Below are 21,403 nucleotides of genomic sequence, written 5' to 3'. Positions count from 1 at the left end.
TATTACCACCATTTGCACTATCACCTCAATCACCTCAGTATGGAACACCTCTTGTGTTCCATACTGCTGCAATAGTGTTGTGTTAGATCAGTCACCGCGAGTCAAGACGGTAACTGTGACTTTATCATTTAAAAAAACAGAACCGCGGCTGCCCGAATCTAGGTTCGCCAGTCGGGTTTCTGTGTGATAAGTTAACAGTTTCCGTATTCCACGGCTGCGGTGAGGATCTGCCTCGTTTTGAGTTCCCCCCCTTTTTTTCCTGCTCCTTTACTGATCAGTATGCAACAGCCAAAGCTGGGTAACTCAAAATAACATAAAAGAGGGCTTATGTGATCACAAAACTAGGATCAAAATGCAGAACTATAGTTTGTATATCTTTGTACAGTTCTGCAGGTAACAATACATCTATAAAAGCAGAGGGATAACAACAAAACAAGTAAATTTAGTTGACCTGAATGACAGATAAAGATGGCATCAGAGAGGAGAGAAGGACCAAAGACATAGACTCATTTTTCACAACCAGCTGCACAGGTACAGTTTATTAGACAACGTGGCGAAGAAGGCTTGGCGACCCGTGTCCCCCACCTTTCAAATCCCATCTCCCTCAATGAAATCAGGTGTCAAAGTTTGCAGGGGATGTAGTGAAAACAAGCCAAACTCGATCACGGCTGGAGCTGTCACAGCTGTTGAGAGGGCTGATAAAATAACCTAATAAAGAAGAGAGAGTTGTCTTCAGCACCGTCCTGTAACTGTGGACAGCAGGGCAGAAACATTTTACAATGGCATCTGTGCACGAGATTGTGAACAGTAAACTTGCTGAACATTTTACAGCACAGTATAATGAATCTGTGTCGTTGAACATTTTGGGGAGCAGAGAGTTATATTACCATAAAATACAAATAAAAAATTGTTGTTTTCGTACCTATTTCCGAGTCGATGGTAATAATAATCCTACAACCTTTGGAAAATACCATCTAGATTTGAAATCAAAAGAAAGAGTGTTGTGTTGACGTATTACAATAAGACAAAAGCAATTTAATGAATAAGTTGTTTAGATTCCACGTTTGAAAAATAAATGCTCTTTGCTTTGAAACACTTCTTCAGTTATGATTTAAGGATTGACAAGTGCTTTTTTATCAAGTGTTCCAATAATCTAGAAACTACAGGAACTTTCAAGACTTCACCATCATGTCAGGAGGACTGCAAACAGCCATACCATCATTACAGAGGCTGGGGACCCTGCAGAGAAAATTGGGTCATGGCTCCTGTACCTTTCAAAATCCTATTTTTATCCCCTCACTTTTTAGGTTTCATTTTGATTTACTAATTCTCTCTATACAGAATGTTTGTATGGTCCAGCTGTCAAAATCCTAGACAGAAGAGAGGTGCTAATAAAGACTGATGTTCATCTAGGTGGCTTTCAATTACTAACGGGATTCATAGTAATAAGCTTTATAATTACCAGAGGGTAATTAGCAGGCTTTTTTGACCCAGGTTTTGCCTCTCAGGCTCCATACAAAGCTGCTGCTTTACCACATGATTGGTGGTTGTGACTGGAGCCTGAGAGTGGGAACCTGCAGGCACTCGTGTATTGATCATATTGCAATGCATTTCTTTTGTTTTCTTACACTACAATTAATTCGGAAAGCCTAACCAATTCCATTGTAGAAGGTTATTATGCTAATATAAATATATAATTGTATATTTATCCTTCGGACTGCTGGTTGATATTTGGAATACGTGCTAAGCTAGAATAACCAAGTTATTTAATATCTCGGAGAAAAATGTCAATATTGCACTTACTTGCAGTTCAGACCCTTGAGACTTTAGTGCTTGAGACATGCTTAAAATTGACAAACTAAAGACAGTTGTCTATTGGCGCCACTCCGGCCTGAGCTTAGTACTGTATGTCACACTTTAATTAATACATGCATATCCAGACGCCAAGCCCCTGTATTAGTTTTACTGCTAAAGTTCAAAAGTTGTACTATTTTTCCTGGTATTGTTTCCTGAAAAATGAACCCCCACGGGGGCCAGCAATGCAATCTGTCATTTTCCTTTTTGACCACGTCCTCCTCTGTCCCTTTATTGTGACACAGTAGGCTAGTTGCAGGTTACACAACAAGTATTATATGTCACCTGTCACCTCAACAAGTGAAAGGAAAAATGACCGGTATTGATATTTAGCTGATTATTGGTTCTTTCACAATTCATGTGAGGGGTTTTAATATATCCATTGTAAAATCATCAATTGTCTGTGAATTATATAAATTTGGGGAACTTAAATTTAAACAGCAATCATTAAACCCACTTATCATAGTTACAGATCATAACAGACGGACTTTTATGAACGAAAGCTAAAGTTGCTGCTTTAATAGGTTTGCTGCAGTGCAGACATTTAGTGGATAATATCTGTCATATAACTGTGGCAGCAATTAAGGGATAACACGTGTAGTAGTGCCTCTATTTATTACCCTCTATGCAAGTAAATGTATTTTTGATCTACGGTAGACATATTTGGTAAAATATATAAATGTACTTCTTCCAGTGTTATGATGTGGTGTGTTCATGGACCCGAATGCAGACTCAGACAGCAGAGTTCTATTTCAAAACCACGATAATGTATTTCTCTCAATAGGAGGCGTCTCCACGCCTCCGCACGGTTCCAAGCCGGAAAGTGGCTAATCCTGTCTTTAACTCTCCTCTGCCAATTATGTTATGAGCTGATACTTGTTCACAAATTAGACCGGAATGGTGCAATTAATTCTGGGCCGAGATCAATTGTTAAACTCTTATTTTAGCCAATAGTCTAATTTCAGCAGTAAGAGAGGGTTGGGGATAGTGAGGAGGAAGCAGATGATGACAGCACAAGGCCATAAAGAGTTGTGTCTTAGCCATTAATCAATGCCTTCCGCACAATTTGCTGTCTGTGAATTGGGACTGACCTGTCTCAGGGGTCACTTGCCAATTTTCGGCTGCAGTCAGCCCACGTCGCGCTGAGCTCTGTGCTTATGCCCAGTGTTCCTTTTGAGTGATTCCCTATTTACGATCATGGCTGCCGCATTCCTCTCTCTGTTAGAACGATATGAAGGCACTCCTACACACTGGCATGGGGATTTAAGGTGGTTATTTACCACTGCTAATGTTGCCGAATTGTGTGTCTTTTATGTCTTTGTTCTATGTGTAGCACCCTTTCCTATGCCAAATGTTTCATTATACTGTTCATAGTCCAAAAGACCAAAAGACTTGCGACAAGTCAACAGGACAGAATGTTGCAGAGAAAAATTGCAGTGGTGTCAATTAAAAAATGTCTCAGGTGGAATGTGAGCGGTTTCATATCCCCAAATCATGAAAACTAAAACTAAAACTAGTTACATCTAACATGAGGATGGCGATTGGTTCACAATCTGTCAATCAAACTCTGTGAGTCGGGGGATTAGCTAAATACAATCTTTACCATTGAGAAAAGTCTTTTAACTGATGCGGTTGCAGCATCTCCTCTAACCTCTTTGGAACTCGCTATTATTGCTTTAAATGAAAAGTCGCCTCTCTGTGTCTTCTCTCACACACCTAAGTCACGCCCATAGCTGCCAGTAGCTCTTCACAGGATGTTGATTGGTCCATACTCGGACTTTATGGTCTCAAACCTATTACTTGAAGCCTGAAAAGATGGAGTGATATGTGTCCTGTGATTCTCCTGTGATCTTGGAACATTACGTGAATCCAGCTGCCGAGCAAGATAAGACGTTTACTGCTTCAGGACGTAATGTGAAACATATGAAGCATTGTGCATTTTTGGGTCTGGCAGACCAACAGTGTAATTTATACAAACTGCTGCGGTCGCAACAAAAAGAGACCTCTGATATCAGTGTTGCATGGCTGACCAAATCACATACAGTATATTGCATTCATCACAAGAGCAGTGTGAGGTATAGCTCCATTCCTGGTGGTGGAACCTGCCAGCTTGAAATAAAGATTTTTTTTCTACCTTTCTCGTCTCACAAACTCCCTTTTAACGGACAGCAAAGGTACAGAGATACTCACATATTGACTGTATTTGGTTTAAATGAGGATGTACACATTAATGGTAATGATGTTTTAAGATATTTTAATTCAGTATAATGTGTAATTGAAACAAGGTACTCCAGCGCTTGAGGGAGTTAGTTAAAAAGTGTAACCCAAACCACTGTTGCACTCAGGGGAAACATAATACCAATGGCTTGCTGTGCATCTTACCCGTTTACCTGCCGGAGTTGAAAAAACGTAATGATGCTGCATTCCTTTTTTTCTTTCCCTTTGGACCGCCATCCAAACCATCTTTTTTTTCAAATTAGGTCTCACCTCCTTACCTTTTCAAAGTTATCAGCAGGACAGTGCTGGGGGACATTTGAGATGTAACAACACCCCAAGCAGTATGGAAGCTGTACTTCCACAACAAGGACATGCTGCGTGTTTATCCTTGTCTTCTGAGACTGCTTTGGCTGGGTGAACAGCTATTGTCCTTTTTGGACCAATTATGCTGAAACATTGTGATATAGGGCAGTATGAATAAGAGTTGCTTGTACCACTTCCTATGTATAGTTGGTAAGGGGACAGAACGACCAACGGCAACCAACGATATTAATTCCAGGCCACAGTGGTTGCATTACAGAAACACTGACTCATTAGCCAACTGCCCTCCTCTCTTGTTCCTGTTCGTGTTAATTGTTTCTTTTATTGCATCTGTTCAAGACAGTTTCAAGTTCCCCTTTTGGACCACACACACACACACACACACTGGACTCCCTCTCCCTCTGCACAAGTGTAAGCAACACAATCCAACAAAAACAGTCAAGTGAAACTTCAGCATACCGACTCCCTCTGCAGCACTGCGTTTATTGTACCGACTAGCAGTGCTGCTGGTTGGCCAACAACATTGGCAGTCTGAGCTGCTACCTCTGTTTGTTGTATTTTCTCAGCAGTGGACTTTGCCACGTAAAAGTGCTCTGACAGCATTATAAAATCTAAATAAATAACCACTTCCTGGGAAGTCATCCTGGTTGTGGGATATCCAACAGCTGGTTGAGCTGTAGTGACACCATTTTTTTTAGTATTCAAATGAAGGTTGCATTACACATAGCAATCTGGGCAATGTTTACACAATATATATTTTAGTTTAATACAGTCTAAACCATGTGATAAGAAAACACCATATAGTCTATGCAACACAGCATTCACAGCCAACACACCACTCTTCTGCAATAACACATTTTTCCAGTGTCAAAACACCTCATTCAATCTTGTTGCTATAATTCATCAAAATCAATGAACAAATCAATGAGGTTCATTCGGTTGAAATCCCACAAGATTGACTGTAGTTGCTTGGTCACCAAGAAAACAAAAATACAGACTGAAGCTTCTCTTTCAGTCGAACTAGACACAAATATTAGTGACACAGGGGCATTCTGGGTTTTCAATTCAACTTAGAAGACAATGAAAGGGCCTGCAGAATAAATTAGATCGTCTTCCATTGATAAAAATACAGTTTGTTAAGCTGTGTGTTGTCTGCTAACTGCTGTGTGCTGTGTTGCATATTGTATGTGTACATATTGTTGAATCACAAGTGGAAATTCCATTTCAACTACAATTGAAACACGTTTAAAATACTCGTAACTTTTTTGCATGCGAGATCAAAATCATAACACAATATGATAAAAACCCATCCACAAAAGAAATGTATCTTTAAGGTGTTACAGGGGATTTTTGATCCATCCACAAAAGGATCACTTATCAACATGGAACACCTGAAGCAGGAAGGAAAATCCCTTTGAAGATTGAAATGTGTGAAATGTGATTGGGGATTGATTTTGTGGTGCTGATACTCTGTAACCTGATTTACATATATGTAGCAGGTGAGCAAAAGATACAGTAATCTGATGTGAAGGCTTAAAGGGGACATTTCATGCTCATTTTCAGGTTGTATTTTTAATTTGTTCAAGAAGATGTTTACATGCTGTTCAAAAACAGATTATTTTTATTTGACTGTCTGTCTGAATAAACCTGTATTCAACCTTTGTCTGAAACCCTCTGCTTTAGCGCTTGTCTCTTTAAGCCCGCCGCCCGGAAAAGCCCAGTCTGCTCTGATTGGCTTGCAATAAAAAACACAGCACACTTAAGGTTGTGTTATTTCACAATATGTGGGTTGGTAGGCACTCCAGATATTCAGATGTATGTGCACAAGCACTGAATAAGTGAGTTTTTTTAATGAAATGTCCTCTTGAACAACCTTTTCTCAGGCAACCACCTACAGTGATCCATGACCTTCAACAATTCAGTTCACCTCTTCTTGGCCGCGCAGCCGACCGTGTCCCGCTAAGCATTAGTCCACTATTTACTGTCACAACCCTCACAAGCCAAGCACACAGGTCAAACATGATATGAATTATACTGCAATTCAAACAGTGGAGGACAGTGCCTGTGTGGATCATGTGGGCCATGTGAAAGGGAACATAAACACAATACTGACAGATTGGTGCTGGACCCCAAGGACGCAAGGAAACAAGCCTTACAAGAATGTTGGAAGGAAAAAACCTCACCCAGACTCTTGACAACGGATGTTACACCTACCTTGCCTTACACATGGAAATGCACGAACTGAGCAGAAATTTTCCAAAGCCCTGTTATGAAAATAAGGAAATAATGATGTGACAATGAAATGGTTTATGGAGCTATTTACACCTAATTGTGATGCCCACTAAGAGAAGCGCTCAATCATTGTGTATTACATCCTTGATGTGTCAAGCATCACTCTCCACTCTCCACTATCACTGCTATTTTGATCTGATGCCTCTACAAGATGAAACATGCTGTTAGGCGCCTGATTGGTGTATTATGATGGCATGGTGACATATTAACTACACGCATCACTGAATAGCTACCGGAGATTTTTTTATGCTCAGCTCTCTATCGTCAGTTTGAATGATCATGTGAAAGCAAGGATCAGTCTGCTGTCAGAGTAGAAAAAGACTTCTTACATCTATTGATTTTTATTAGAAAATATGATTATTTTCTAACCTTACTCCTGTGTAGTGCATGTATGTATGGCTTACTATTCTTTTCCTTTTTTGAATCAAGAGAGTTTTTGTAAGCTTTGCGTGGTAGACTGGTAAGGAGTGTGTTTACGAGTGTGTACGTGCACGTATGCGTAACCAACAAAAGAGAAAGTTATCATGTTGCTGGAATAACATGTTTACATGACTTTCTTGTATTTAATAACATCAGACCCACTGGCCTTGAAGTATAGCTAATGTGGTCTAAGACACAGCCTCTGAGAAGCATATTCATGCATATCATCTTTGAATTTCATAAGAGAAGAAAACTCCTTTGCATTATGAAGGCTTAGGAACAATCACAGGGCCTGTTGATAAGACGTCGTGTCAGCTGTTATACAAGAAAGGAAATAATTTCTTTGTTTGTGTTCGGGCCTGTTCAGGTTTCCTAAAACTACTTGAGATGTAGGACTCCATATTTGACATGTGAACAAATGCACTTGAAATGGAACTGATGTCATTGTCAACCTGGGCGATTCACAGTTTGGGCTATTGGCCCTTGTCTTGTTTCTGAATGATGAGTAGGATTACGATGATGCTGTAGGCAGCAGAAAAGCTCCAGAAAAGAAGAGACATATGGGTCAACAGAGGTACCCAAAAACTGCAGTTTTCAAATGAATAGACAGTAGTTCTGAAGTTCTGATGTAGTTGGGCCCAGATAAACAAGATAAGGATGAGGAAGACAATCCAGCACATCCATCAGCTCAATATTTGTCTCAGGTCAAGATGCAATATTTCATCGCCATGTCAGCAGAGTACAGCTGGTTGATAGACATTCTGTTCACTGCTATACATCAGCATGTCAGTCATGCACATACACACACATACAAAAATGTAATGCTTTGCCAAAGGATGTGTGAGGCTTGAAATTCTGAACATTCTGGGGAGGGAAAATCTCACCGTTGAAAATATGCATTTCCTTTCACATATGACTATTTTGATATAAAAAGTATTGTATTTTTGATATTCTAAAGGTTGTAGAGCATTGGCACAACAAGCAGGAAAACATCAAAACCCATATCTAACAGCAACAGAAAGGAAGAAACATGTTTCCGTCACTGACCTCATAGACCCTGGTGACTGGCCATATTTATTTTCCTAGTAACAGATTCACTGAAGAGCTAAAGAGACCCTTGGCCAAGGCCTTAATCCCCTAACTGCTCTAGTGAGGCTGCTCTGCTATCAGATCATAACACTGTGGTTGCAGAGGGAAGCTTGCAGGTTTGAATGTGTACAATGTGTGAGTTTGAGCATCCTAGAATATTGCTCTCGGCAAAATGTCCTGGAAAGGTTCAATCACACGATCGTATCCATCATCAGTTTTCTGTTGTACTATTTAGCTGCTTCTGGTAATATAAAATTATTTTGGGCAAGTGAGAAATGATAATTTACGTGTCAGTATTATGTTATAATTTCAGAAACATTGTATTTTATTTTTTTGTTTTGGCCCTACAGTGGAAACCAGCCTACAGTTTGTAGTGAACTCAATGAAAGGAGTAGTGGCTCTCCAGAGACAGCAGACCTCTGATCCTGAGAAGTTGAGACCAAAAAAAGAACACGGTGGTGCAATGTGAACAGGCAAATAATCAAACCATTCATGAAGATAGAAGGATGATACTCACACTCTCTTCTTGTCATGCGGGTACTGCCTTACTTTGCGCCTTAACGTTTTATCGACAAAGTAAAAGGAAATAGCAACATCAACATCTCGCTGTAATGCTCATTTTGTGATTCAGTTGGTCGACTCTACAGTATAGTTTTAAAACATCAACATTTCTTTCTAAATGAGTAAATATTTTAAACTAAGATTTTAATGCAGAGTCTTTCTGCAGCATGTATCCTCTGCAGTTTTTTATTACAATTGTGTTGCATAATGGATAAACCTTCTATGGAGGAAACACTTCAGAAGCAGCTTTGGTCTAAATACCACTGGTTTCAGGCATGTCGGAAAGGGAAACGTGGTGGAGGTAAAGAACAACCTAAATTAAATGACTGCACCATAATGTCGTTAATGGAAAAACTATTTGAAAATGTAGACATTTGACTTGGTGTCCTCATCTGCAGGCAGACTGAAAGTCCTGCTGCTGCTTCAGCACATCGCCAGCCACAGCCCGTATAAAAGAACTCTGGCTGAAGTTTGAAGTGCATTGTCTTTAAATTACACACAGGGATGAGTCTATATATGGAAGAACAAGAAAGGAATCAAAGCTAAAAATCACATGCGTTTCGCTACAAAGCTCAAAGCAGCAGGCTGCCCTAAAGTTCAGTGAACATACATCACATTGGAAAGCCATTAATAAACCTGTCACTACACAGACCAACCTCAGCCTGACTTTCATTACCACTGTTATTTGGGGTTGTTGCTGTACTATGCCGTCCACACACAATAAGCTCACTATCACCCCTTCTGTTAAAAGCGTGGACTCAGAGAGGACACATCCCCAGTCTATATTTGCAGTGTCCTCTGTAAACGTCCTGCTGCCGTCTAGAATGTGTGAAGCTGAGCTTAGCTTCACTGCAGTGATGTGTGATGAAGGTATAGAGGAGGCCTGACCCGTGTTTGTAGCTGGGACAATAACAGATTGGTGGTTGTTGAGAATTGTAAAGTCAGTGACGACTCATGGTAAGCAACTCCGCAAAGGGCCAGCACACAAAACCATTGCTCGATGTCTGCTTGAATCTATTTGTTCCTGATAATCACATTGGATCTCCCGGTTGCACTGGCAGCCCTGCTCCACAGGCCATACTGTGTATTGTTTGGTTGCAAGCAGAGTACGATAGAGTCATGTCCAACTTCCTGTTTTGCTTCTAAATCTTTGCAAGGAGGAGTGGAGAGGTCTGCCATTCAATTCCCTGACATGATATCCTGAGTACACACATACTGTATATACACATTTAAAAACAATTAAAATCCACCAGTGCCAGTCCGTCCCTTTTCTTTACAGCACCGTCACTGTTCAGTTTATTTTAGAAAGTGGATCAGGACCCCATTACCCCACTGACTTTGTGCTACACACCCCTATCACACCCCTATTTTTATTAGCAGCATTCTGGCACAAATATATTATCAGAGCTAATCAGAGTCAAATGAAAAAAAGTAGTGAAGTGAGACTGCAGGAATTACCTTTTTTCCCTCTCTTGCAGTGCTGCCACACTGGCAGACCTGTGTTAAACTTTTCCAACCTCCTCCTCACTATTTTGTTCTCCACCTCTCTTATTTCATTTTCTCCCTCTAAGCCTCCCCTTGTTTTCTGCTGTCCATTTTTAGTCCTGATTTTCACCCTCTCTCAGGCTTTCTCCTCTCTCTCTTTTTCTGTGTATTTTTCTCTCTCACTCTCTCTCCTCCAAGTCTTTTTTCTCTTCCTTTCCTCAGGGATTGCCTGTTTGATATTCTACTTGTGTGGCGGGGCGGCAGGATGGATTAGAGCATGGACAGGCCTCACAAACCACCCTGATCTACAGGACAGCTTTTCAATCACTTCTCCAATGCTGTTCCACCTATATAAATACAAGCACAGGGAGATAGCCACAGAGCAAGAGGGGGAAAAACGTGGAAATAATAGAGAGGGATTAAAACAAACAGGAAAGGACAAATATAGAATGTTATGAAGTAGCACTGTTGCTGTGCAAACAGGGTGAAATATGCCAGAACTCAAGAGTTACATTTCCACCTCAACTGAGTTTGAGCATATCAGCGTCTGCAGGTGCTGTTTGGAACACAAGCCAGCTTAAAAGGCAGAACAATGGCTCATTTGCACCTGTAATGGCTCGCAGCAGATTGTGCTTCACAATGGATGGCCAGCATAGGTGTCCCTTTGGCTTTGTCCGAAGGTACACGTTTGTTTTTTCTCCCTCCCTTGATGTTCATACTCAGGACCTTTCCCATTTAGAGGAAAAACGCAGATCCCTTATGTGGGTAAAACTGAATTACTGTGCCTCCCCGGCCTTTTTCTTTGGATCAATAGGATGCTCTTCCAAGGCCGACATTAGGGGCATTATAAAAAAGGTTACAAATGATTGTTTAGTCCATTGCACTCTCTAAGTAAATAAACATAACTTTCAGTTTGTTAGCTTTGTTTTTTTTTACTGAAGTGATTAATAAGCTTGCATTTAATTAGATTTGGTTTTGTTTACAGGAACTGCTGCCAAAACAGGGTGAAGGAATAGTTTGTTTAAACACCCAATCCAGACACAATTAAGACAAAAAAGATAATTGTCTCTCTTAATATTTCCACACGGTTTATTATGAAAATTTCACTGCTTTATTTTTTTGCCACAAGATTGGCTGAAGTGAATCACAATTCCTTCATTTAAGTGTGAGCGACAGAATGAACATTATCTTTTATGTATTAGTGAACATACAGTTTTTTTAATACCATTTTGATTGATTGCATCTTTACACAAGATTAGCTAGTATTGGTACGATGTCAGAGCATCGGCTTTACCTTCAGGTGGAGAAAGAAAACTGATCTGCTCACACCACCATTATATTATCACATGCTTGAGTGGATAAAATTATTATCCTTGCTGTATAGTGATTTTCCATTCAAGTCAATAAATAAATACAAAATGCAAACCTCGCTGTCATCTTGAAATATCGCATTGAATGACACTTTGAAGGTGAGCCAAGTTATTAAGCTATGCCATTATGACCAACTGAAACCCCTTATGCATGCCTTCACATGCCGGTATTACATAACAAGGAATTAGTTCTCTGCAGTGAGTAAGTCTTGTGGTGATTTTATCGCTCACAATGACGCCTTGACACTGTTTATCAAAGAGCAAAATAACTCTGGTACGTGAGCCAGCCGTCCATCCACCTCTGTTAGTGACGGCTCAAATGCACTTGGGGGTTGATGAAAGAGGTGATGTCTCAGAGTGACTGACCTCTAATCTTGAAAATATGAAAGAACATTGATGATATTATAATATTTTGCCCCTCCCACCTTTGAAAAGGCAGTTCTGGCCAGGCTTCGTCACTCACTTTTGAGAGGTCTCAGGAGGTTAATTTTGAAGTGCTGGGTGTTGTGGAATGAAAGATTTCATTAAAAAAATTAACATGTGTGCTTTTTCCGTGGCACGTGAATTGTCTCTTCATTTGTATGAAAGCACCTCGATGCCTCTTTATGCCAGATTGGAATGCTGACCAGCAAAGTGGGCAAGTGACCCAGGATTCCAGTGTGGTAATTGATTTGTGGTCATGCGTTAAATCGCAGATCAGTTTAGTCATGCGCATCACGAAATTAATGGAGAAATCAATACGTAATTTACGACCTATGATAGGGGCGTGTACTGTTCAGGTTAGGTGAACTGAGAACTATCAATGTAAATGTGAAATAATCATATGGGTTCGTGCTGTGATAGACTGCCTACGTCCACCGACTAACCCTTATCCAACCTATGCTGGAAAACAGATCCCATGACCCTCAGGATGCATTATTCAAATCTAACATAGTGCTGTTCATCACTGCATCCACATTGTTACTGTACATCTGTACCTGCAGAAGCATGCAAACATTTCTCTAACAATGTAAAATACATACAGACCCATTGTCTTGTCTACCAATCCTTGTCATTTTTACATTATTACAGAGGGAGTGCATTTAAGCGCAGTAGTATCCTGGTTATGATCGGACATCATCTCCTGGTTTGAGGAATCTGGATGAGCCCTTATCCTGGTTTTTGAGAAACATAGATGAAGTGCTGTGTCAGAAACCAGGTGGTATGTAAAAGCCAGGGTGTAACCCAATACAAATACATTGCTCTGATGTGCACAGATAACGTGCACAGAATATAATGAAAAACATCAGAATTGTTGCAGAGCTATTTGTCAGAGACATACCAACAAAATTCATTTTCACGTGGACCTCCTTCCATTGCACTGTATTATTATAGGTTTCTCATTTTTTTGTCATAGACATTTCAGACCAACATTACATTCATCCATTATAAACATAAGCTCCAGTTTCTAAAAAAAACAATACAATATGGCCCAATGCATTTCTGCTAACGTTGTGTCCTAATTTGACTTCTCTTTTCCCCTCGGATCTTCAGCAGTTACATAACTATTGTTTCGACTCACTTCATTTTTAGCTACACATATATACAGAATATATATATATGCATGGGGATGTAAATGGCTGTAGGAAATCAAGCAGACTAGACTATTTCTAACAACTCCCACTTCAAGCCAGATACCAATACCAACATGTTTGTGACAAAGACAGATACAGATAGAATCGTTGAGTTGCACAAATTTACTTATTCTATGAATAATGAAATATTCTTTCTGCAATATTGATGCTATTATGCATCTTTAACAGCTTGTATTTAACAACAATGATAGAATAAGACCAGTTTGAATATAACTAATGTATACAACAATAAGTGTCATCCCCCAACTAGGTTAAATACTGCACAGTAAGATGAGAAAAAAGAAAAAGAATATCTCTTTTTACCATTTACACTTCGATCTTCAGCCATTACTGTCATCAGACGGGAGCGCTCTGACTTTGATCGTGCATGAACACGTCCTGTGCTGAAGTGTTAAGGGCAGTGGGGAGGCAGTGACTGATGTGGAGAGCGGCAACGCTCCCCCCAGTGTCAGGCAGTGATTGATGTTCAAAGAAAGGTCCAAAAACCCATGACCAACTCACCTCACAGCCAGAGGCACCTTACTCTTTCCCCCCCCCCCCATATGAAAGCGGTATTTTCAGGGATATGAAATAATAATTATCCCGTTATGTTCATATCTCTGATGTGAAATGAAGGTTCCTTTGTATTCATTATGAATAGAATTAATAAAACGCATCATTGAGATAAATTACAGTCCACCTTGCCATTGCAATCCTGACATTTGAGGAAAATTTGCATTTGGTTATTACAGTTATCAGAATTGCTGTCCTCTGTTATTTGACTTTCTCGGCACTCTGGATGGATATATCAAGATGTAAACTACCATGAAGCAATGAATACTCGCATGGCTGCAAGTAACTATTATATAGTGTTGAATTATATCGAAATAAATGCTTCACTTTATATATTCAGATCAAAATAGGCTAATTTGAGGTGTTTTTGTGTCAGATACATGAGGACATTTGTTCTCCCTGTTCCTCTTTATACTTGACCTTCATGTGCAAACAAAAATCCATCTGTCTTCTCTGGTACAATGAGCAGTTAGGATCACATAAAAAAAACATGTTATTGATAAATGAAATGCCTCTGTCAACAATGTTATTTTTACATGGGCGGTCGTTTCGATTAAAATGTCATTGCCTTTGTTCATTTTCTTTGATGTTTCTGTTGAACTTTACACACTTGACTTGTTCTGTCCATAAAATATGAATTATCCCCACTGGCTTCACAAGACCTCCTCGTGTATCTACATGCACACATGTGATTGCACACAAGAGCAGAGCCCCACGTGTACACTTGTTCTCATTGTGAGCGCCTCCGCGATGTTTGTTGGGACATTTGATGATGGCTTTCAGAAAGAAATATGTAGTGAATATCCACAGGAGAATTTGTGTACAAATATGAACATAATGGAATTGACAAGCCTCGGGGTTGGATAAGGGTTACCTAAAAGTATACTTGGCTGAACACCAAAATTGGCTTTTTCTTTTTTTCTTTGAAAACAACTTTAACTTCTGAGCACATTCAAAAGTTGTATCCAATTCACCAGCTCCAAATGATTACTTGCAATTGTTTTGCTCATTGTTGAACACAATCCACAAAGTGCATTGAATTACCCCAGCCACACGACTGAAAGAATAGAAATTAAAAATAGGCCAGCATCCAATGATAGAATAAATGGAAAAGCACTTAAGAGAGGATGATGAGAATGCTGCTGCATCCCTTGAGATGGGGGCTGGAGCAAATGGCTACGGCAGATATGGGCTGAGAAGACTTCTTAAGATTGACACAGGTAAGTGGTATTGCGCAAGCAGGGGTGCCGTGTCAATTAAGGTGCATAGAGGGCTGCTGTCTGTCTGTGAGAAGCTCATTAACACTAAGGTCATTTTCATCAGGCCCCCAAGCTGTCGTTATTACCAGCAGGGCCGGAAATATAAAGGCATAATCGGGCATGCATTTGAAAACCTCAGGATTGCATGCAGATTCTGAGTAACACAGGCAAATGCAGACAGCGCATTTAGAGATACAAAATGCACTGTCATACAGCCACCAATAACTTACATAGACACAAACACACACGCACAAAAACACACGCAAAACTCAAAATAATAACTGTTTAAATAGCTGTTTCCCAAGAGGGACTTTGCAAATGCAGAGCAGGTAGCAGGTTCTTGTTGAAATGAATATTGGAATTGTGTTTATGCAAAACCTTTTTATCAATGATTGCACATGATTCAGTGTAACTTAACTGCCGGACATTTAACTATCTTTATCTTTGCAACCTGTGTACTCGTGCAAACTTACCTAAGTTATATATTATTAGTACACTTTTATATAAGTAAAAGACGAATAGACTTCTCATCATGATATGCACACAATTTTCTCCACTTATGTTCTCATGGAAAAGCAAAATCAACTGTGACATGCGCAGTTAACTTCACTGTCTAAGATGTCACGCACAACCTCCGCTGCGGTTTGACCCCCTGCCTTTAACCTCCTCGTCAAGCATGTGGGGGATAAACAGTTGAGTGAGCATGAATGGTTGGTGTGAAAGCAGGCGGAGTGCCTTCATCACTGATTGTTGGCCAGTGTTTCCCTGTATCTTCTGACATCGGGGCCCTTTCCTGTCTCTCCCATGTTATTGGAAAGCTCTGATGGGAAATATATAACAGCTCGACACGGTAACTGCCAACTCCGTGCCCTGAGCCTCGCTCTCAACTCAACTGTCAAGATCTAAAAGACAAAAAGCCTGTTGTCACTGTGCCTAGGTGCATGGCTACAGCTCAATTTGTTTGCGGGAGACAGATTTTTAAAAGGTGAGAGTCACCTGCCTGCATCTCTTTGCTCTGTTTGCTCTTTCTCTGAATTGTCACTCAACTTCTTTCCCTCCCCTCCTGCTAGTTTTTCCTTTGTGTCTCTATGGATATTCCTGAACGGTTTGTGCCCACAGGCAACCGTTCCACTTGTTTATCCCCTTCTCTTTCAATAAGAGAATGTGGGGGACAGATTCAAACTCTTGTTGACAATACAGCCAAACCCACTCTTTTCTTGATTCCATCAGGCAAACAAGTCTGTGCCTCTCTCTTATTTTAAACCCAAAGTATACAGACTTTGAACGGCAGGGTTAACACACAATGATGAATGCCAATAAAGACAAACTGCTGTCCAATTTATCTCCATAAAGCAACACGGTACATTTCACTCTTAACACATTATATAACCATCACTGAAGTGCTGAAAGCAGACACAAACTTATCACACACACATTGACTTTGAGACCATCGACGAACAACAGAATAGATAACAAATGTAAAGAATAATCAACGATCAAGCAACAAGGTAAAAAACAAGAAGGAGAAGGAATAACATTAACTTTATAGTACAGCTCTAAAAAAGAGCCCAATGCTGAATTATAAGCACTAATTGCCTTGATCCAACATTATTAAGTATCAAAGCAAATGTTAGATCATCTTGAATTTGTTCCAGGTACATGTAGCATAGAGGCTAAGAGCAATCAACCATGTTTGGAGTTTATTCTGGGAACAATAAGAGGACTGGTACTGGCTGACCTGCATGGTTTGCTGGCTTGATGCTGTAAAGAAAGAACAGAAATATTTTTGCTCTTTCAATAGCAGTGCTTTAAAATCACATATTTGATGGATTGCAGAGATTTGAAAAGGTAGTTAGAAATGCTGGTAGCCAAAAGGTTTGGCCTGATGTTGGCATGTCATCACTAACAAAATCAATATGTGTCATCCAGTTGGGAAGAAAACACCAAAAAATGTTTTGTGGCAGTTTAGAAGCTTGTTTGGAATAATTTCATCTGAGAAAACAAAACAAAAACTCATAACAATTGGAGGGGAATTGATAACCAACACATCTTTCTTTTAAATATTTATGTTTGCCATTTCTACCTTTGTTGGACAATTGACAGTGAAGAGGCAGACCGGAAACAGGGGAGACAGGCGTATGATGCTTGCAACATAGTTCATTGGCTGGATTGGCAGCATTTGGCTAACTTATATATTTCAGTGAAGAAATACATAAGGAACCTTTGGAAAATAAATTGTCCCAATTAAATCTTTTGGAACTCTGTGACATAATAGCACTTTTTCTTCTTTTTAATTACTACATGTGATGTAATGTTCTTTGGGCACAAACAACATATTTACCTCCACAGTATTGTATTGGTATGGCAGTATACATCTCAGAGGCTATCTCAAAAGGTGGATAAATAAAACCAAAACAATGGCTGTTACAAGAAGCAATAGAAGGAAATAGGGATGAACTCAATTTAAAATCTATTCAATGAACTTCATGCCATTGGCAGTAATTACAGAAAGCCGGGCTTTTTAAACAAAAAGTTGGCAGCGAACATTCGAAAAAATTTCCATTGAACATATTTCAGGGGTTTGTGATATTATCCAATACATTTGCCTGTCAATTGTGGTCCCTCATGTGGCTCATAGAGTGGCAATGATGATGTCTGTGATGGGTTGGTGCCTCATGATTAAATCAGCATTCATGTGACTTCTGCAGGGGAGGAATTAACGAATTACACTGACTCTCGTTACTGTAACGAAGTTGCTTTTTTGTGTAGGCTTCTTGTACTAAAAAATCGTAATCTTAATTAAATAGCCTACTATTTAAAAATAATGGAATAGCATAAGTCTGCAGCCGCAGAAGGGAAAAGCTCCAAAGAGGAGAAGCTCTGCACTCTGGAAATAATACGTTAGATGTTTGCATTCACAGGCTGAGTTCATAGCGGGGGATAGCAGTTCAAAAACAATCATATAAACGACCATGAGGTGTGGTTGTTGTACCTCAGCATAGTTTAAAAATGTTGCATTCATCTTAATTGATTTAAAGCACCACCTGGTAACCCTAAGTGGCACACCCGCAGTTGTGTGACCTGTACAACAGGGGTAGGTTGGGTCAGGCTAGCGTGCTCGTGGTGGATCGTTCACTGAGGAACCTTTACCTTCAGCAGGGTGTGTGAGGACTAACTTTGAGGCTGTTAATTCCTAATATCATTCCGCTTCAGACGGTTTGAATTTGAGGTGCAGTCTCTCCTTTGCTGCAGTGTGTTTATGGCCGCAGCGGAGTATATATTGTTTACATGTCCATTTGGTGACGTTTAATTATGATGTTTATGCTAAAAGAAGTTTCAGGCGCCTTTGTGTGCTAAGCTCGTTTTAAATTGTTTGTTTTGTTTAAATGTCTGAGTTTTGTCTTTGTTTTCTGGTTAATTTTTGTGAGGCTACACAGTGAAAGGCAGTTGTATATTATAGTTGTATGGCTTTAAACATGGGCTGTAACTTTTGTTCAGGTCACATCTGCGTGCTAGAGAGCCAAGTTGTCTCACCTCTTTGGTCTTGATTTAAAATGATTGTGAATGGTTTCCATACATGAGCATGGGAAACATATAGTTTGGTAGAAAATGAAGAAAAATAATCAGACACAAAAATAGTTTACATATACGAGAGAATACAACACGTTGGTTTGACAGTTCAACATGTTTCACATTGTCTTTAACAGTGGTGGAATATTGTGAAAGTGGGACCATCAAACACTTAATCCCTTTTTTTTAGCAACGAGTGCTGTTTTTGTCTCTGTGCTTTTTAAAGTAATAGAATATTTTTCTTTTAAATGTGCATTAACTTTGGGCAAGGTGAAAGACAAGCCGCAAAGGAAGCATTTTGGCAAAACCTCCTTTTTCTTCTTTTCTTCTTTTTGCAAATTGCTTCAAACTGAATGAAAGAAGTGGGTCACAGTTGAAGTGATGAAATCTCAGCAGCTAGTTACTGAGGAAGCACAAAGTGAGTTGCGCTTATAATTATGATCATTAAAAATCTATGAGAACCAAAATGTAGTGAGGCATTACTGCATCTTCCATCGTACAGTTAAATGGCCCACTCTCATTTTTAATGCACATAATATAGAAGCTCAAAAACTGGATAAAGTGTTAGGTGACAGGATCATTCATTCTCACTGATCATTGATTCTCACTTCAAATCATTTCTAATGATTTCATTATTCTTTTGACGCCCCCTTTCTCCAATCGTACCCCAGACGCTCAGGACTAAACACCATTCTGCCTTTAAATGGAACACTGATTGTTTTTCATGTTTATTCACAACCCACGGGTCAGCAGCCTCCTATAATCTGCTGTTTCTTCCAAGGACAATTTGGGGGAGATCATGAATAAAAATAATCTCAATAATATCGCGGTGAAAGGACCCATGGCAACTATGAATACCATTAGAGCTTGATCAGAGGCCGTTAGTGCCACATTTGTATGGCGAGAGCAACAGTATAGGGCTTGCATGAGTGACTCCGGAGGCTGGCTGTTTACATTCTTTTGTCATTGGCTCTTTCAAATATTCTTTCATCTTCATAATGCTGTATTTCAATGGGTTTTTTAATAGTAAAATAGAGTATAAATCCCGAGAGGCATTGTTATGTATATTTTTATTCGTTTAAGTATTTGTCTTCTCCAGTTTACCTCAGATTGATAATATGGCAACAGAAATGGGGGTGGACGACGCCATCATCTACCTGCTGCAACAAGCTCAGTCGCACCTGGATGGATCCGGTGGCTCTGTGAGAATCACTTTCTTTGATTTCTCCAGTGCATTTAACACCATCCAACCAGTGCTGCTGAGTGAGAAGCTGCGGGTGGTGGGGGTGAACGCGTCCACCGTCTCCTGGATCACTGACTACCTCACGGGCAGACCACAGTTTGTCCGACTGGGCCGTGTGCTGTCTGACACACGGTGGTCAGTGATACTGGAGGCCCACAGGGAACTGTTCTGTCTCCCTTCCTGTTCACCTTGTACACCACTGACTTCCAGTACAACTCTGTGTCATGCCATCTGCAGAAGTTCTCTGATGACTCTGCAGTGGTCGGGTGTATAAGGGACGGACGGGAGGAGGAGTGCAGGGCAGTAGTGGATGACTTTGTGGAGTGGGCCGGTAGAAATCACCTGCGTCTGAACGTGACCAAGACCAGAGAGATGGTGGTCGACTTCAGGAGGAAGACGACGGCTCCACAACCGCTGAGAGTTCAGGGAGAGGATGTGGACATGGTGGAGTACAAGTACCTGGGTGTCTCCATCAACAGCAGACTGAACTGGCAGACCAACATCAACGCTGTGTACAAGAAGGGGATGAGTCGACTCTTCTTCTTGAGGAAACTTCAATCCTTCAACGTGTGCAGCAAGATGTTGGAGATGTTCTACCAGTCTGTTGTGGCCAGTGCACTGTACTTCGCCGTAGTCTGCTTCACATGACTACAACGCTACAGGCTGTTGCTTGTTGTTGGTGATCCTGGCTCTACTGTCCAGGTTGTTTAGTTTAGTTTACTAGTTGCTAATTGTATTTAATTAATACCACTATACTCATGGTATATACTGTGCATTTCTATTTCTATTCTATTCTAGCTTATTTTTTATTAATCTATTCCTTCAATTCAATATCTGCTCTGGTATTTTATTGTACTGTAGATATTGTGCATTCCATATGTTATATTTTACTCTGTGAATTGCTGCTGCTACAAATGAATTTCCCCCTGGGGATAAATAAAGTTTACATCTATCTATCTATCTAAATATGAGAGAAAGTCACTGTGTCTTTGGAAGTATCTTTACTGTGAAGCAAGCTGCATGGAGCAGTCACAGCAATTTGCCTCCCTCCAATACCCTTGACCTAGATGGCGAAACATCCAGGGGAGTAGAGAATTAAAAATGAGAGAAAAATACAATGATGTGCATGAAAAAAACATGTTAGGTGATCAAATATAGTATTTTCCTTGAACTGTAGGCTAAGGGGATGACTGTTCTCATAATATTAACATAAAGAACAGTAAGGACTGTATGCTTAGGGTTATGTTCTCCCTACGGAATCTCCCAGAAGAAGGAAGGGTTACACAAAGGTTGCCAGGGCCGTACAAATTACACATACTGTGTCACAGTGTCTTGATTCTGACATTCTGGCTGGGTGGAGTTAAGCTCGAAAGCTATTATTAGGAATGAGTTGGAGTTTTAACAGTGACCACGGTTGATTTCTGTTAATATGGTATGAAATTAATCCTGAGGTCAAGGCCAAACTGTCCCAACATCCTCATGTTGAAACATTTTTTCTTCCAAGTGTTAGTGGTTTAATTCCTCCATGATTTATGT

The sequence above is a fragment of the Melanostigma gelatinosum genome (genome assembly GCF_949748355.1).
Source record: "Melanostigma gelatinosum genome assembly, chromosome: 1".
Classification (NCBI taxonomy): Eukaryota; Metazoa; Chordata; class Actinopteri; order Perciformes; family Zoarcidae; genus Melanostigma; species Melanostigma gelatinosum.
Note: the sequence above shows the minus strand (reverse complement) of the source record.